The following is a 16,495-nucleotide window of genomic DNA, read 5'->3' on the forward strand; positions in this document are numbered from 1 at the left end:
CGATTATCCCATAGCAGAGGGTGGGTAACAGCTGTTTAGTAGAGTGCAGAGTGCTTCTGTCCTACATGGAAGAAGAAGAAGGAGGAGGAGGAGGGTAATAATAAGAAGGAGGGCAGGAGAATAAGAAGGAGGAGGAGCAGTATAGGAGGAGGAGAGGGAAAAGAAGAAAAAGGAGACATAAGAATAAGACATGTGTGGAAGAAAAGTACATGAAAAGAAGAAAAATACATGACAAGAAGAAGACATGAGAGGAAGATGAAGACCTGAGAGAGAATAAGTAGAAGAGAGGGAGAGAAGGAGAAGAAGAAGAAAATAAGAAGAAGAAGCAGATGAATATAGGAAGCAGAGACCCAAGAATAAGACATGTGAAGAAGAACGGTTAATGAAAAGAGAAGATATGAGAGGAAGAAGAAGACTTAGGAGAGAAGAAGAAGAAGAAGGAAAAAAAAGAAAATAAGAAGAAGAATAAGACGAAGAAGAGAAGATTGCAATTCCAAAAGAAGTGATAAATTAGAGGATAAATCAGAAGTCAGAGAGAAAAACAATACGGGTGAGATGAGACGGATTCAGATGTTTGAACGCGATGAAAAATCTAGGATTATAAGCAGGAGAAAGAGAGAGGTCGAAACGAGAGGATAAAGCCCCGTCTAATAAACGAAGATAAAGACATAGGCTAATAGTATGTAGGAGACGTGAAAGGAGTAGAAGGTGAAGTATAGAAGAAATTACTATAGTATCCAATAAGTTTCTAATCAATAATTTTCTATTCAAATTCAAATTTAATTATTCCACACTAATAAATACATATACATAAATCAAACAAAGCTCAACATGACAACACAATCCAACCAAAATTTAATAATAATAAACGGTAAGTGAAAAATCCACTGCATAAGATGACTCTTGTTCGCCAGTGGGAGTAGGAGATAAAATTATCATACGCTTAACATGATTTAAATCGATTTAACACAGAAGCAAATATATGAACAGAATAGAAATAGTGAAATAATTGATGATGAATGAAATAAAATGAAATAGAATAATTAATAATAATCTACTGGCATAATGAGACTTGAATCGGGGGAAGATTTGGCTCTCAGGAATAAGTCTCAAGTTTTCCATATTTTCTCAATCAGCTTCAATATTTGACCTGTACCTGCTGCCACCTGGTGACAAAAAGAAGAGTTACAAACACTGTTTGAGTTGTCGGCCAATCAGAAGAGAGAGTAGGCGGAGCCTCGAGACTTCTCACTCCAATACTCCCACACAATAGCTGCTGCCGTCTACTGGGGAATGTTGAATTGGATTTCGAGAGAGCTCTGGAAAGAAAATAAATTCAATATCAAATAACTTTAATTATTTTGAGAATTTGCATTGTTGAATACATGGTTTTCAAAGATAATTTCCGCGCAAGATCTTACACACATGTGCTGTGTGACTTGTTGAAATAGTCATGATTCAATCCAACTTATTATGAAATATTGTCTTATTATGATTTTTACTATTGGCAGCCAGACACTCATCACAATTTTAGGGTTCTCATGAACTGAGACGCAGGGCGAGTGTGACATGACGTGCCGTCTGCTAGATGGAAATTTCATTTCCAAAACTTGATATTTAATATCAAGTGATAATCCTATACTATTAGACGAGCAACTTCTGTTTATATGTTTGTATTTCACCGGAAATCTCGAAAACGGCTCTAACGATTCTCACGAAATTCAGAACATAGTAGGGTTATAATTATAAAGATTCGATTGCACTAGGTCCCATCCCCAGGAAAACTCGCTGAAGGACATTTAAGGATAATTATTATTCATCCTTGGAAAAAACAGTGATAATAATTATTTCGTCGTCTGTTGGTGATGGAAGTGAGTGAGCGAGTTCATGTGTGTGGGACTGTGTCAAAATTATGACTCAGTTTTGAACTTTTGTAATCATTCAATCAGGTATTTAGTTCATCCTGATAAATTCCAGTAGATCCATCTTTTTGGATTGGTTTTCTCTGTTTTGGCTCACGTGAAGTTAATCAGGATTGAAATTTAACCGGCTTTTGTGCAACTGGGCCTCTGTGAGGGAAATTTTTGCATTCCTCTAGGAATTAATCTCAATTTAATGTTATTAGATAGAACATTTCTGTATGAATGTTATAATAATTTCTTCTTCCGTAATGAATTTTTTATGCTTTTGTACGCCATAGCGAAGCTCGGTCCCCGATATTATATTATAATAATCACATAATTCCCTCAATACTCAAGCCTATAGTGTGGTCCACGTTATAATGGCAGTATCTGATCAATACTGGTGCTGCTATCCTTCTTTTTCGGATGGGCACGTAAAACTGTCGGTCCCGGCTAAGTACTGACAGTCGTAAGGCCCATTGACGGCTTAAATTTTATATGCAGGCGGTGGAACCTTCCCGCAAGGGACTCCCCACCAATAAAAGCCATACGAATTTACTTTACTATCCTTCTTTTAAAGAAAATGGTACTATCTTATCTAGCACCGTAATGTTGCCAGATTGTTCTCAACAATAAAAAAATATACTAAATTATTTCTGAATTACAGAATCTATAATGTATCTTTGAAAAATATTCTTTTCGTGGATGAAAATAAATTATTATTGATCATTTTTTACAAGAATGAACAGTCAATATTACATCTGCTATACCGGTATCAGCTATCCTCTACAGAAGGCAGTGGCAAGGCAGAGAATCAGCAAACGCTGTTCCCGTATCTTTCACCACTGCTATCAAGCAGGACCTCACTACAGCACGTGTGAACAACTATATATATAAAGCGAAATGGCACTCACTCACTCCTCACTCACTCGCCAACTAAAATCTACCGGACCAAAAACGTTCAAATTTGGTAGGTATGTTCAGTTGGCCCTTAGAGCGTACTAAGAAATCAATCTTTTGGCAATATTTTAACTCTAAGGGTGGTTTTTAAGGGGTTAAAGTTCGTCTTTTAGCATGTATTCTTCTTAATTCCAATCTCTTTATATATTGAAAATGTCCATACCATAAATGTTAATATAGAACTATAATCTAGAGGAGTACCTCTTCGAAACAGTTGTTAAGTGGTAACTAAATTAATAATTTTGTCAGGTTGGCATTAAGTTGAGTTGACTTGGTAGGTTGTCACCAAGTTGAAGATTGAAATGCATTATCGCGGAAAAAATTGATTGGGCACTGCTACTTCAATCAGAGTTATTCCTGGGAATACTATATCGCCTGATATGGCGAGCGAAGCGAGCCCGCTGATCTCATTTTTTACGGTGGTCCAGGGGGCGGAGCCCCCTGGCTAGACGGATATGGCGAGCGAAGCGAGCCTGTTTTTTACGGTGGTCCAGGGGCGGAGCCTCCTGGCTAGACGGATATGGCGAACGAAGCGAGCCTGACGCTAGTATAATAATATATAAGATTATAATTAACTCATTTAGCAGACTCACGTCACGTCATATAATGTCGCGTCGCATCTCAATTTGCTTCAAGACTAGAATACTAGAATACAGAAACACTCTACAGTTATAAAACAAAATACGTGCAAGTATACATTTCAGGAAAACATGAATTTCTCCAAAATATAATAACATGATAAATAATAACCGGGCACCTTAATTAATTAGAAGAGCCAGTCGCCATTTAGTGCCGAGCACAGTAATATACTAATTGAAAACACTGCACTGCTGCTGCACTAGCTTATCTGGCTATGGACTTGCGACTGCTTGCTTCTTTACATCACACTATATTCGCTTTTATTCTGGAAAGGGGGGAGTAGGACGAGAAGTAGAAGAGAGAAGAAGAAGAAGAAGAAGAAGAAGAGAAGAAGAAGAAGAAGAAGAGAAGAAAACGATAAGATATAAGGGGCTTGTAGAGGAGAGGGAGAGAAGGAAAAGAAGGAGGAGGAGGAAAGGAGAAGAGAAGTGAAGGAGAAGGAAATGGTGGAGCATGATAAGGGGAAGGAGGAGGAGGAGGAGGAGGAGGAGGAGGAGGCGGAGGAAGAGGAGATGGAGAGCACTATACGGTTTTATTTAGAAGAAGGTAGGATGATGAGATGAATAATGAGAGGTAGATGAGGGATGGATAGAGGGGAGTGGACTACGAGGAGGAGGAGAAGTAGGCGCAGGAAGGATAGTATGAGAAGGAGGAGGAGCAGAAGGATAAGAAGGAGTAGGAGGAGAAGGTGGTGAAGAAGGGAGAGGTCAAAATTATTAAATAAGACGTGTAGGAAGATAAGTGTTAGGTAGAGGAGAGAAGTAGGAGGAGGAGGAAGAGGAGAAGGAGATGGTGGAGCAGGAGGTGGATTAGGAGGAGGATAGGAGCGGTGGATGAGAAGTGAGAGGAGAAGGAGTAAGAGTTGAGAGGAGTAGTAGGAGGAGAAGTAAGAGGGGGATGAGTAAGAGTTGTAGTTCGAGAAGAAGGAGGAGGAGGAGTAGGAGAAGGAGAAGAAGAAGAAGGATGGGAAGGAAGAGGAGGAGGTTGTGGAGCAGAAGGGGGATGATATGGAGTAGTAGGAGGAGGAAAGGGAGGGAGAGTAAAATTATGAAAGCGAAATAATAAACATAGAGACATGATGGATAATACTTGATAAACCTGTATATTAGACTGCTTTGCAGCCAGTATTCATCTTGTCATCTTGTTACTGGCCAATTCATCTCTCCACTCTCTTTTCTTCTACTTCTTCTTAATTTCTCCCTTTTTTATATGTTTTCTTCTTCTTCTACTATCCTTCTAGTCACATCTACCCTTATTCATGTATTGTGTATTTCACTTGGAGTTCATCTCTTGGTCATGTTTTCTTTTTCTGATTATGCTGTTTCTTCTTCTTTTCCGTATATTTTCCTTTCTTCTTTCCTTCATCCTCTCATAGAGAATCCTTGTTTCTCATTGAGGATAGTATATAGAGACCTACAAAACTATTCGCCATACTGCACAGAAAGCAGCTGTTTTCCAGTCCCTACATAGATCTGAAAGACTTTGTTTGCAGACGACTCTCGTCTGACGTCAGAAACGGGTTTCTTTCCGCCTAGACCGGAAAACGTACTCTTCCAGCCACTAACCTGGAAGTCCGTAGTTAATAAGTCATCCGCTAGATCGAGCGGGTGTCCACTTCTTCATCAAAGTCGCCATGATTTCAGTTCGAGTTTCGAATCAAACTAATTCAGCATTCGCTTCGCATACAATTTAAGACACACCTCAAATAAGTACCTAATCTATCATACTAACATTGAAAATTCAGAAGACAACCCATATATTTAAGCACTAAAATTATAATAAGTTCCTGAACAAATTATTAGCTGTGCCCAGATAACAAAAAAGTAAAAACAGATATCAATGCTTGGATCAAAATTAACTACTCTTTCTACCTTTGAGAACTATATAAGTTAACAGAGAACTTTCTGATTAGGCGCTCACTTCCCTACTTGTGCTCTATCACATCCCATTCCCAATCCTTTTCCAAAAATTCCAAGGATCAAAAGCCTTCCTATGACATGGATAGCCATAGTTGGAAGAACTTTTGATCCTCTACCCTTCTTCACCACATACATGTATAAAATTGCCTTCTAATATTGTAATGTGTTCTCAAATTTATGTTATTTATGTTATACTGTAATGTTTTTTCATTGATGTAATTAATTTTTATTTCATATTGATGTATTATGTGTGTGTGTGTGTGTGTGTGTGTGGTGTGTGTGTGGTGTGTGTGTGTGTGTGTGTGTGTGTGTGTGTGGTGTTGTGTGTGTGTGTGTGTGTGTGGTGTGTGTGTGTGTGTGTGTGGTGTGTGAGAATAAATAAATTGAAAATTGAAATTGAAATTGAAGTTTTTATTCACTTATTATTGATTGGCGCATTCCAAATTTCAAAAATGCTTGAAGATGACGAGGCCCGTGATATTCCAAGGTGAAATTTAAAAGAATCTGAAATCGTTACTGCAAATCTTCTACCACTAAAATCAAGAGACGATAACAAGTATTTTTTATTTTGTATTCTTTATTTATTTTGTCAGCAATACCTGTAGTGTGGCGAAAAAATAGCGTTTGCACCACGGGCAAATTTTTTTTTCGGCACTCAGTCTTTTCTAGTCCTCGGCCTACGCCTCGGACTTGAAAACCGATTCGAGCCGGAAAAATCTCATTTTCTGCTCTAGGTGCGAATTACTATATCCTATAAAACTATACTGATCCTGTAAAACTATTGTGCATAAAGTAGGTTCATATCCAAACTTAGGTACTATTTTTGGTCCATAGCTCAATTTACTTTCTGTCTTCCTCATTTCATCTCTGTCTTCTTTTATATTATATGATATTATACACTCTTTTAGAATATTATTATATATAGAAGAAGAGGAAGGAGGGAAAATACAATTAAAGTGCATTTGGTAGGAGGAATTCCGAACCAAATTTTATAACAAATAACACTCACTAATCACTCAAAACTGTGAAAATCAGAGTGAGAGAGAAAATTGGCAAAATAGTAGGAGAAAAATGAGTGAGCAAGAGGAAAAATCAGACGAAGCAGGGGAAGAAGGGAAAAGAAGAAGGAAGAGAAAAAGAAGAGGAGAATGAGATCTAAGGTAAGATAATATCATTTCGGTGATAAGATAAGAGAGTTTCTAAGGTGATGACTAAGTGAAAAAGTGTGAGACCTTGAAAGAAAAATTCATATTTTTACTCTCTCACTCTCTCTCTCTTTCTCTCATTCTCTTTGCCCTCTTTCTTTCTCCATTTACTCTCTCATCTATTCTCTTTTTTCTCCTCCATCTTTACCTTATTACAAAACCACTTTCAGCCCTTAGAAACGTTTCGACAAGGCGTCTTGGTATTTTTTCTCCCTGGCTCTTTCTCACGCTCTCTCTCTCTCTCCCTCTCTTCCCCAGACCCTACTCCCACAGCGTTGTTATAATTTCTACTTTACCGCTTTTTATTAACCCAATTTTGTCAGCAGAAAACCCCTCTTCTCTATGTTGTTCCTCCTTCTTATTCTTCTATCTCTCACTTCTCCTTCTCCTTCTCCTTCTCCTTCTTCTTCTTCCTCTTCTTCTTCTTCTTCTTTTTCTTCCAATTGTTCTTCTTCTTCCCCTTCTTCCAGCAATCTACATCTGACAATAATTCTTCCTTCTCTCTTTCTTTTTCTTCTCCTTCTTCTGCTTCTTGTTCTTTTCTTTTTTTCTTCTTCTTCCTCTTCCGTGTCCTCATCTCCTTCTCCTTCTCCTTCTCCTTCTTCCTCTTCTTCGTTTTCTTCCAATTGTACTTCTTCTTCCCCTACTCCTTCTTCCAGCAATCTACATCCTGACAATTCTTCTTCCTCCTCTCTTTCTTTTTCTTCTTCTTCTGTTTTTCTCTCCCTCTTCATCCACCTCCTCCTCCTTCTCCTTTTTCTTCTTCTTCTTCTTCCTGTTCTTCTTCCTACTTCTTTAATTCTCATCTTCCACTCTGTTATCCACCTAATCCTCTCCTACTCTCTCTGTTATGTCGAGTGAGTAAACGTGTGTCAGTTCGGCTCCGTCTTCTAACAGATATTTCGTAGGGTTATACAGTTCAATTCACTTCAAATTATACATCTAGTTATTCAGTTTCTCGAGCTTAATTCAATAGTGAAATTATATTTTTGATTAACTCACACTCTTTTTATTTATCTTGAAAAAACATTCCTAAATCTTCAGTTCACCTTCTCGCCTATAAAAGTGTAAATCCACCTAACGGTACACGATGGTTCGACCGAATAGAGGCACACCGAAGAATGAGGTCAATGCTCCGAAGCCAGCTATTTCTGGAGCATTGTCCGAAGAGACCCTCCTCATTATTCGACAGCAAATCGAAGAGTCTGTCCACAGTGCTGTATCAATGGCTGTGAAATCTATTTTCGAGGAACTTCAGGCATTGAAGGAGGAGAACAACAGCTGCACGATAGAATTCGTGAGCTGGAGGTGTCTTGTCACCTGAAGGTCGACGACCTCGAGCAATATGGGCGCCGACATTCTATACGTATTTTTGGGATCCCGGAGAGTGACAAAGAAGACACGGACCTGCTGGCGCTCGATGTCTTTAACAAGAAGCTGAACGTGCCCGTGACTTTGGCGGATGTCAACCGCTCGCATCGCGTTGGAAGGCGTCAACCACCTCAACAAGGGCAAGCTAAACCCAAGGACCGACCCATCATAGTTCGACTCTGCAGCTACCGGACCAGGAAGATGATCTTCGACGCTAAGAGGAAGCTGAAGGGTTCCGGCGTCACCATTCGCGAGGATCTGACTGCGGAGCGCCTCAAGATCCTCAACGCTGCGGCCGACCGTCATGGGCATAGGAATGTCTGGTCATCGGACGGGAGGATCAAGATCTCTATCGGCGAGGGAGGATCCAAGAGGGTCCACACAGTCGAGAGGATGACCGACCTTCAAAAAATAAAGGTAAATTAAATCATTTCAGGATTCGATTACTAAGGTGCCCTTCACTACAAAAATAGGAAATTCGTATTAAAACATTTTACAATAGATATACCTTGGCATTTTTCATGAGCTGGCTTTCTGTTCTATAAATGAATCTTTCCACTGCTATTTATGATTATGTATGAGGCAATTATTTCAAACTAAGGAGATCCACATTTGTTAATACTGATTAATAATTTATCTTGATATTAATTCCCAAAACTACGTTCAATGCATCAACCACTATACTCCAGAGGGTACTTAGAGAATCATTATCTCTATTCTTACTAATAATTATTACATCTCTTACCAAAATTATTTCCATAATTAATAATTTTCGAAATGCTGAATTTCAAATAAATTGGATGATTAACATACGTTATAGATATGGATGTAATCTATAGGTAAAGATAGTAATCTCTTCTATATTAGGTGTACATAATGATATCTCCTACTGTTGCCGCAGCTCGAGCAATAGAAGCAAATGTGTGAAGAATTATTGATAGAACGAAGGGGTGGGTAGTCTGTTCATATGCTTATATAGGGGCTGTGTTTCATTTAATGTTATCTTAGACATTCATCACTAAAATATTACAGTTCTCAATTTACTACTTTTATTGTTATTGCAACTCCCAATAGTTAATTATACTTCTAATACTATATAATATTTTTCACACTTCACCGTTCAATCCTATTAAAACTCATCTAAAATAATCTAGCACTTTCTCCATCGTCTCCTCTACTTCTTATTTTTCTTTCTAATTCTCTTCTTGATCTTATATTTATAATGATTACTTGAATATTGTTGTTTGCGATGATGATTATTATTCTTTTCTATTCTTCTTCTTCTTCTTCGTCTTCTTCTTCTTCTTCTTCTTCTTCTTCTTCTTCTTCTTCTTCTTCTTCTTCTTCTTCTTCTTCTTCTTCTCTTCTTCTCTTTCTTTTTCTTTTCTTCTTCTTTTCTTCTTCTTCTTCTCTCCTTGATTAATTCAAGATCACAATACGATGTTCTTTTTCTTATTCTATAGTTCAGTTTCATAAGTTCTTCTCAATTTGTGCACATTCCTTCTTTCTCTTCTTTTCTTCCCCATTGTTATCATTATTTTCCCTGTGATTTTTTCACTAGCTATCCAGCATGTTCAAATGTTTATTTCTCTTTCTATATCTATTTATCTTCCTACCTTTTCTCTTTCTATCTGATTACCTTCTACTAGTATCCATATATTATATTATAATATCCATATAATATTCGATTCTTTCCCACATTGAATCATACTATTCCTCTTCAATTTTATGGGGATATTATTCATTATCAGTTGTATTATGTATCTTTTCTCAATTGATAACTTTCTTCAAAGATTTTCGTTTTTCTGCTGGCTTTTTCTTATCTTTTTCAGTTTTTACTGGATCCCATTTCGCTCTATCTCCACCATGAACACGATCTTCCACTACTGGATTCCATCTCTCTCTATCTCCACTTGGACTCGATTTTCCACCACTGGATTCCATCTCTCTCTGTCTCCACTTGGACTCGATCTTCCACTACTGGATTCCTTCTCGCTTACCTCCACTTGGACCCGATTCTTCCACTACTGGATACCTACTCACTCTATCTCCACTTGGACCAGATCTCCCACTACCAGTTCTTCTTCAATCTTCGTCTTATTCACCATTAGGATTATTCATCACCGGAACTCCACACATCTACATCTTATTGTGTTTAGTGAATTTTGTTTTGAACTAGTGTTTTAAATAGTGAAGGGAGCCGAACTGTCAAGGCATGCTGAATGCACTCGAATCAAGAGACTTTTTCATTTAGGTTAAGTTTTATCAGTTTCATTCCCATTTTCCCCGTCATGTGTTGTTCTGAGGTCGGTTCACGATTGGTCTGCTGCTTCCATGATGCCTCTCACTGACACGTCAGCTCGCTCGCCCTCAAGTAGGTATGATTATTTCAATAATAGTAATAATGACGCAGGTATGTTTCTAGCAAATAAGCTCCACTCTTTCAAAAAACTTTTCAAGGCTGCTCACCTTAACGTACAATCCCTCAGTTGCCACATTGATGAACTCAGAGCAATCTTCCGTTTTCAGGACTTCAATATAATCGGAATTTCCGAATCATTTTTGAAGCCTAGTATTTCATCAAATTTTGTTGCATTGCCTGGATATAATCTTTTCCGGAATGATAGATTAAATAAAGCTTGTGGGGGTGTAGCAATTTATGTGAAAGAAGGTATCAAAACAAAAGTTTTAATCACATCTAAACAAGAGTATTGTTCCAGACCAGAGTTTATGCTACTTGAATTATCCTTATCTAGTACTGATAAATTACTCGTTGGTATCTGTTATCGCCCACCAAAAATAGGTCATTTCACAGATTTCGAAAGTGCCTTGCTTTCTCTTATGCCTTGTTATAACCGTATACTAGTTATGGGGGATATGAACACCGACTTGAACATGACAAATCGTAACTTTGACTACTTTCAACTGACTACAATTTTCCAATGCCTAAACATGACTATTTTACCTCTCGATCCAACTCATCATACTAATGAATCAGACACACTCATTGACCTTCTCATTGTTAGTGATCCCAATGAGGTTGTTCAAGCAGGCCAAATCTCAGTCCCAGCTATTTCTAGACATGATTTGATCTACTGTGTACTTTCCCATAAGATACCCAAGCCAGAACAGAAAATTATCACTTATAGAGACTTCAAAAACTTTGATGAAGCCGCCTTCCTGACTGATGTGGCTCAGACTCCATGGCATCAAATTGAAGCATTACCCTCAGTTGATGACATGGTCAAGACTTTCGAGAATTGGACTTTGACTTTGTATGACAACATGCACCTTATGTGACAAGGAGGATTAATAGAAAACGACGAGTACCGTGGATGACTGAAGACATACTTAAGATGATGGGACGTAGAGACAAAGCACATAGAAAATTTAAAAAGACATTTGACTTGGACAGTTTGATAGAGTATAGGAGCCTTAGAAATAGGGTTAAACAGGAATTACGGAACTCAAAGATTAGGTACTTGAATTCGTTTATGACAAACAATAGACAAGACTCTAAATCACTTTGGCAGGGAATAAAAGAATTCGGGCTTGGCAAAGAGAAATCGAATCCACAAATTGACTTACCATTGAATAATATAAATGACCATTTCGTTTCACACTCTAACCAACGCGACGAAGTTGTCATTGCTAATCACATTGATGATCTTGAAGAGCAGGTTACAAACTTAGATTTACCAATCACTGATCAATTTCATTTCCATCCAATCTCAGAAGAAGACACTTTCAGAGCAATTCAACGTATTCATAGTAATGCTATGGGTGTAGACAAAATTCCTATTAAATTTATCAAGAAGATGTTATTTGCTGTTTTACCAACCATTACATACATTTTCAACAAGTCACTTGAAGAAGGCATTTTCCCTGAAAACTGGAAGTTTGCTCTGGTTCGCCCTCTAAATAAAGTTCCATCACCCAATAAAGTTGAGGATTTTAGACCAATCAGTATTTTACCTGCATTGTCCAAAGTGCTAGAAAGACTCATTCATGCTCAAGTTGTAAAATTTCTAGACAACAATAGTAAGCTTCATAACTTTCAATCAGGCTTTAGAAAATTCCATTCAACTGAGACAGCTCTGCTTCGTGTCACTGATGATATAAGGTTAGCTATGGACCAAAGAAAATGCACCATCCTCACCCTATTTGATTTTTCTAAAGCATTCGATACTGTTGATCATACAGTCCTTCTGAATAAGTTGGCTATTCTTGGTTTCAGTCACAACTCGTTAGTTTGGTTTAAATCCTATCTATTAGGTAGGAAACAATGTGTATCTGTCGGTGACAAAAAGTCAACTTGGAAAAACGTTATGCATGGAGTACCACAAGGTTCAATTTTAGGCCCTCTCCTCTTCACTTTGTATGCTAATGACCTTTCTTCCATTATCAAATTCTCCAGTTTCCATACTTATGCAGACGACCTTCAAATCTATTTAAGCTGTCCCATAACAAAAATTAATGAAACAGTTGGAATAATGAATCAGGATATCAATTCGATAGTGGAATGGACAAAGAAAAATGGCCTTAAGCTTAATCCCATCAAAACACAACCCATTATAATTGGATATTCTCGTCTTATAAACAATATTGACCTTGAATCGATTCACAAAATTAGTGTAGACGGTAATGACATTCCTTACTGTAGCTCAGTTAAAAATTTAGGCATTATTATGAATAATACTCTTGACTGGTCAGAACAAGTGAACAAAACTTGTAAAAAGGTATTCTCAGCCATGCATGCATTGAAGAAAATGCACGATATCCTCCCTAGAAACATTAAATTATTATTGGTTCAATCTCTCATCTTCCCACATTTAATGTATTGTAATTCTGTTCTTAACGATATGCAAGTCACTCTGAATGATAAACTACAGCGTTGCCAAAATTATTGTCTACGTTTCGTCTACTCTCTCCAACGCCATGATCATATCACCCCAGCCCACATTGCTAGTTCAACATTAAAGCTTCCCGATCAGAGGCTTTTTCGAATAGTCAAGCTTGTTAAAGATATCTTGATATACGGTAATCCGAACTATTTTAAAGATGATTTCAAATTTGTCTCTGAAGGTAGGAGGATAGATGCTTCACATACTAGAACCGGAGAAAGTACTTTAAGGATACCCAATCATCGAACTACTATTTTCACAAAATCCTTCTTAGTCAGTGCCTGTCGTGCATGGAATGCACTTCCTGTTTCTATCAGGTCCATCGAGAGCCGAGCGAGCTTCATCCTAACTTTAAAAAAACATCTTTTGGAACAAATGACTGAAACTGTCCGGCCTAGAACGATCACATGACATCCATCCCCCACCCATCCCACAAATACGAACCTTTAAACCATGTTATAGAACGAATTGTATATATATATATATATTATATAAACTCATGTTATTTCAATTATCCACTGCATAATGCTGTATATTACTGAAGGTTCATAACCCTGATCTACTTTCAGCCTACTTCATTTTATTAATCAATTATTTGATCTTATCTACCTATATAATTATTTTACTCTATTAATTTTCTGTTTTTTTTCTCTTTAATATTCATATTGATTAAAACTTTTACAATATTTCCATTAATAAATAAATCCTTAGTTTAAATAACGAAATTAACGTTTTGGTAGAGAGTTAGTGGGGAGGATATTTTTAATATTCTTTCCGAAGAATGGACATTGATATGTCCAAAGCTCCGCCAATTTATGTAGATGCATAACAATATGATTATTATCTATAGTTATTATATTACAAACTGCTTTTTCATATCATATACAGTTCAATAATTATTTTCTTAGTCTATATTATGTAAATTCATCTATAATTTTGCTGTATTGTAAGCTATTGTATATAAGTGTATAAGCCAGTAATATTGTAATCTACATAAATAAAGTACTCAATCAAAATCAATCAATCAAATCTCCTATCGAAATTGTAATTTCTCTGTAAATTTTATTTGTCCCGGAAAAAGGCTGTTAACTTGGCAAAATTCACGATCTTCCCAGCAAAAGTACGTATAAATTAACTGTTTTTATTAGAGTGTCACTCTTTCTCTCCTTTTTCTTCTTCCTTGCTCTCTTTGCCCGCTCTTTCTTCTTTTTTTTTTTTTTCCGTCTTGTTTTCTCCTCAATATTCTAGCATCAAACTAGCCTTCAGGTTTACAATATTAGGATGAGATGTATACTAAAAAAATTATGAGTTAAGTGGGTTCTGTGGAGAAGAGAGATATGATGATATCATATATGAAGTGATCCGTGGTCTTGTGGATAGAGTGCTTGCTTAGCCGCATAGAGATCCAGGGTCACACAAACACTCTCATACCACAAGTTTTTTAACCAGATCACTCCCTGTTATCGGATGGGAAGTTAAATAGTCGGTACCGGGCTTGAAGTATGACAGTCGTAAGCCCATTGACGGCTTAAATGATATATTCAGGCGGTGGGGACCTTCCCGCAAGGGATACCCCCACAACAAAAGCCATACGATCTACTTTTTTTACTGTATTATTATTATTATCTAGTTCTTATTATTTGATTAATATTCGCATCCAGGAACAAGGTATCTTCAATCTATGACAATATCTGACTATATCTGATGTAACCATATCTTTTTGAATCCATGACATTCAGAAAAAATCTACTCTGCTACTACTGATACTCAATTTTTCATTCAAGAACAAATTTTTTTGCCTTAGGGTGATGCCCACTTGAGCTTGACGGCGAGAAATAAGATTAAATTCATGAAAAAAGCTCTCTGGTAAAATCACATACTGTACTTTTTATTACCTTCTTCTTATGTAAAGCAGCTCATGTTGAATCATTTCATAACATGTAATGAGCTTTCCTTCAAAGTTGCTAGGAAATTTTGTTTTGTTTATGTAAGAGATGTTACAGCCTGGAGAAGCTTAATTAATTTGTTCATTGTAACTATTGAGCTCAACTCACACTTACGCGACTCAGGTCGAGAAGAGACTCGACTCTAGTCGTGAGCATGTGTTTTCAAATGGTGACAGTCGCGGAGACTAGAATCGACTGGTCTGAGTGTCACCATTTGCAAACACATGCTCTAGACTAGAGTCGAGTCTCTTCTCGACCTGAGTCGTGTAAGTGAGAGTTGAGCCTTAAGGCCATTCCACACAGCACGTGGCGTGCGTAGCTGGACGTACGCCACGCCGGCCACGCTAGCCACATGCCAATTCACACCGCCACGACTGTTGCGATGCTATACCGGCCACGTTTCCCGTCAGTATACAGGAAGATGTCAACTCCGACGGTCCCGTGGTGTGAACCTGGATTTTATTGTGGCTTACCTTGGTTTGATGACTCCAGCAGCAGCAGTAGTAGTGATAATGAGCTGGTTTTATTGTATTCGGTGACAGCACGGGACCAGTGGGTACATCCAATCAATAAAAAAAGGAAGACCTATGGCGAATTCCATCATTTAATGCGCGACCTTGAGGCTGACAATGATAGTATACGTTCTATACGATAGTATACGTCTAGTATACGTTCTGCGCATGCTCGGACCAAAACGTGGCCGGACACGTTTGAAAAGATCGCTCAGAGAGCGAACGGTAACCACGCGTGGCTAGTATAGCAAGCGTTGCCGCGTGGCCGTGGCTGCTATGTGAATTGCTTCATTTGATTAGCTGGGAAGCAATGTTTTGAAAAGTAGCTAGCGTGCGTCCAGCCACGCACGCCACGTGCTGTGTGGAATGGCCTTTAAACTTTCACAAAATCAACTAATTATTTCTAGATTGTAACATCATTTGGACTAGTAGTTCTGTGAACAGTACACCTCGCGCAGTTATAACTACGTCCCAAACCATAAGCACATCCACACTCTTATTACTATCTATTTATTTGATCAGATCATGCTTACACAAGATTTAATTATCATACAATGCTATTGTTTTTTCTCATTTGTCTACTGTTGAATAATAATTCAAGAATGAAATTGATCGGCTGTTATGATTATCATATTCAATCCAAATAAATATATTTCAAAAATGTATTTAAATACATCTTCTAGCAGAAGTCACAGTTGAAAAATCATATAAAGTCTTGTCTGTTATTAAATTTCTCCAATCCAACTATTGTGAATTTAGCTCTAGTTAGTTTGTAAGTGAATAAATTTAAAAAATACATTGTCTATTGTAAGTAGTCTACTGTATTTGCTCGCGTATGATGCGCATCCCAAAAAACTAGAGTACATTTTTATGAAAAATACACTAAAGATATTATCAAAGTTTTTTGTCTGTTATAAAACTTCTCCCATCCAAATATTGTGAATTTAGCTCTAGTTAGTTTGTAAGTGGATAAATTTAAACATACATTGTCTATTGTAAGTAGTCTACTGTATTTGCTCGCGTATGATGCGCATCCCAAAAAACTAGAGTACATTTTTATGAAAAAATACACTAAAGATATTATCAAAGTTTTTATTTGAAACAACGTATATAATGATTATTGATCTACAAAATATTC

At 37.4% G+C, this 16,495-nt stretch overlaps 1 long non-coding RNA gene across 1 annotated transcript; it reads right to left on the minus strand.

Moving 5' to 3' along the window:
• Positions 1 to 16,044: 16,044 nt before the first annotated feature.
• LOC120356277 lies at positions 16,045 to 16,495 on the minus strand. Its single transcript, XR_005573978.1, has 2 exons — positions 16,402 to 16,495; positions 16,045 to 16,212 (listed from the first exon to the last, which is right to left on the minus strand). It is a non-coding gene; the product is annotated as an uncharacterized LOC120356277 (long non-coding RNA).

Source organism: Nilaparvata lugens, unplaced genomic scaffold, assembly GCF_014356525.2.
Source record: "Nilaparvata lugens isolate BPH unplaced genomic scaffold, ASM1435652v1 scaffold6364, whole genome shotgun sequence".
NCBI lineage: Eukaryota > Metazoa > Arthropoda > Insecta > Hemiptera > Delphacidae > Nilaparvata > Nilaparvata lugens.